Below are 3791 nucleotides of genomic sequence, written 5' to 3'. Positions count from 1 at the left end.
GCAAGGAAAATCTCGATGATAGTGGTCTCCTTTGCAAATGACACATGGAGATTTAGGCTTGGACAATGCAGCGTGTGGATTTTCACTAGATGATGCCTGGTCACCCCTTTTTGCCTTTAGCTCCTTCTTCTTCTTCTCTTTCTTCTCCTTCCCCTTCTTCTCCTTCTTAGTTACTTGAATTTTGGCTTTACCAGCTTTATCAAGCGAAGAGGAAGGAGGAGAGGGAGAATCAGATGAAGTAGAAGGTTGGGGGGTAACTTTAGTATCATCCAGTTGCTGACTCGATTGTTCAGGAATCATAGTGTTCTAAACGATGGAGGTCGAGAAGAGCCATATTGGCAAACCAATTTTCAATCTTGGAAGTGACAATGTGGTCATATGAGGTGCACCAACATCTCCTTAAGAGGAGAAAGGACTAGGATTTCCTCCAAGGAGAAATCCTTGGTTGGTGGATTCCATTTTTCTCAACCTAAGACCAACGTGGGAATGGTGATATTATTCTGATTAAAATAAATTTTATACGCTTTGACAAAACTTGTTTTTTCAATTTTTAAGAGCCGAGAAAAAACAAAAGATGACTCTAGTCGCCTTCGATTTTAACGAGCCTGAAGTGAAAAGTGCTCAGATGGACCTTTTCCTTTAAGGAGTCTAAAAAGGAATGAAAGAGACTACTCTAGAAATCTAGACAGAGGGACTACCAAACCAATCGCAAAACTGCAGAATAATTTTTACGGTACGGTAGTAAATCTTTCTGAATGCTATGTTCAGTGCATTGTGATCGATAGGGCGGCAGACACAGCTTCCTATGGATAAAGGATATAGCCTGTTGTGGTCTCCCAATATCTACTCGATTGTAGGTGGGAGAACAAGTCCGTACTGGCACTTGTCGTCTCAAAGAGGAGTAATCACCAAACCAACAGTGAAAGCGACAGTTACCAGGCTTTACGATGCCAGAATACGTCTCTAGCCTGGACTTCTAGATGTTGTGCGTTAGGTTCCAAAGCGTTTTTATGTTCATTGAATTTATTTTACAGTTGATCTTTCTTAAGAAATTTTCCTTTCAGGTTCACTGCGTGATGTAGATATACAATTCCTAAAATGAAATCTAAGATGATAAACAATCGTTTACTCTTCTTTTTGCAATGAAAATCCTAGCTACTAAAGAAAGAGAGACGATATTCTTTCAACATAGAGCAGAGAGCACACACTAGATGCACTGTCCTAAATCAAACCAACAAGCAGTCTAAATGAAAATGCACATGCATGTATTTGTTTTCAGCTTTCTTAATGTGTGAATGAAAAGAAGAATGCTATGTACAAATCTGAATTATCTTTTCAAAGCGACAGTACTAACAAATTTCTCTTCAAAAATGAAAGGAAGATAATAACGACACTTTGCTATTTTGAATTGAAAACTGCTTTCGACACTTGAAAAACTACTAATTCAAATCAAATACAAGAGTAACTCTATAATCGATTATCAAGAACAATAGAATTCTTTTCTTTGACTGAAAACGACACTTGCGACACTTTCAAATCAAAAGACAACAGTTTGATTATGATACTTCTTTGTAAAAGAGAACTGAAGATGGCGCACAATACATAAAAACGTTCACAATTATTTGCACAATGGAGGCAGAATGATGGAAAGGAAAGGAGTTTCCACAGTGGTATACTGATCACAGATAGAAAAACTTCTGAATAAAGCTAAAGAGAGTGAAAATAGAAACCAAAATCTGAGAGCAGAAGAGGTCTTGTCTGATCAGCGCACCTGCAACACAGGGAAAGTGATAAGGTACGATGGTCCAGGGACGAGACTTCAACTGGGTTTCGGGTCACAGTTTGCAACTCAGTTCAGGGATTTAGGGCGAGCAAGTGATGTTCAGTAAATATAAATCACAGGGGTTGATCTAATGAGGTTACTAGAGCCAATACTAGGGAAATTAGAAGGTTTTGAAATCGATTGTTCAGTCTATAAACAAAACTCGGAGATAGAATGAAGCAGCATTGATCTATTTTGCACTTGCATAGAAAATGTAGTTTGAAGGCTAGCTGGCTTATCTTCAGGCACTGTCTGTAAGTTTATAAAACAAACAAATATAGTCAAGAAAATAATCTATTCGCTCCCCAGCGGAGTCGCTATTTTTTTATCAGGAAATCTAGTGTCCACTCGGAGCTACTAGTCCCACTAAGACTGGTAGCTATCTTAGAAACAAACAAACTAAAACTACTTTCGTTTTCCTTTATGAGAAGTAGATAAGAGGGGAATGAAGGACACCAACCTCAGTCTTGCGCTTGGTCCCTTGCACAGTTCCTCTCCCTTCTAACAGATCCTTCCCACTTCTGCTTTGTCTACCCAGCTCCAAAGAGCACCTGTGGAATCAAAGCAGCATAATAATATCGAAGAACAGAGATCTACAAACATAAACAATATAGGGCCAGATATATATTGACCACGCAAATGCATATATCATCAAACATACAAGAATGTGGAGGAAAAATTGAATATCTTTATTAATATCAAATATAGCAAAGAGGATTACAATCAATTGTTCTAACCCAGTGTCATCCTCCAGAATGAAAGCCCTTCTTTCACCTCATGAAAAGCTTAGATCACCAAACACTATGATATTCCACCAAGAAACCAATAGCACTTCCTTAGAAGATACAAAATTCCAGCCTCTGGATCTCTGGGATGAGGGATCCATATATAAATGATTGCACGGGGGTGAGTCAGCTTCTGGGATTTTGATTAGTGTCCTCTCTCTGATAGTTCTTGATTCCACTTGGAGATTGATGATCTCTTACTCATCCCTGGGTGAATTCAGAGAGGCAAGTGTCACAGGAGAAGTTTCTGGAAGATTCCATGATGATACACCTTGCAAACTATCTCTGCCATTTGTCTACTCTCGTCCATCACACCCTACAGAAGGGATTTTTAGTATGCATCGTCCCCTTTTTCACTGAGCAGGTGGGATGCATCGTGCCCTCTACGCTGGGCAGTCTGTATGGTCCAGCCTTGACTAGTTCTGAGCAGTTTTCTATGGAGAACTTCTGGGAGATGATGTAATTAGCTGACCTTGTTCCTTTAGGGTATGAAACAACACTTTTAGGGACTTATGAGCCCTTGGTTTATGGACATGTATGATTGGGGTTGCAGTGCCCAAAAATGTCTATAACATAGCTCCAGCATTTTTAAGACCGAAAGGCATCTTTCTGTATGCAAAGGTACCCCAGGGACATATAAAAGTTGTATTATGCTAATCTTTAGGACGGATAGAGATCTGATTATAACCGGAAAAATTTTCCATGAAGGAGAAAATGTCATTAACCGCGCACTCATCAATAATATAATCAATAAATGGCGTGGGGTAATTATCTTTGGGACAAGCTTTGTTTAGGTCTCTAAAGTCAATGCATACTCAGATTGTTCCTTGATTTTTATCTATAGGGACTGGATTAGAAACCCAATCCGTAAGAGGAACAGGGTATATAAAACCTACCTTCAGCAGCTTCTCTACTTCAGCTTTAATGGCTATTGCTTTCCTAGGATTAACTGACCGAAGCTTCTGACGAATTGGTTAAGCATTTTCGTACGTCTTGATCTCATGTTGAACTATGGATGGATCAAGCCAGGAATTTCTTCATAAGACCAAGTGAATACATCTCAAAACTCCTTAAAAAGGTCGGTGTAAATTTGAATTTATTCAGGGGAACATTCAGCTTTGATGAAGAGATTCTCGATCACGTTAGGGTTCCTAGAGATGTTTATAGATATCATTTTTGAAATC

The sequence above is a fragment of the Pinus tabuliformis genome, chromosome J, assembly GCF_031772625.1.
Source record: "Pinus tabuliformis cultivar Carrire ecotype Pingquan chromosome J, CPIR1, whole genome shotgun sequence".
Lineage (NCBI taxonomy): Eukaryota > Viridiplantae > Streptophyta > Pinopsida > Pinales > Pinaceae > Pinus > Pinus tabuliformis.
Note: the sequence above shows the minus strand (reverse complement) of the source record.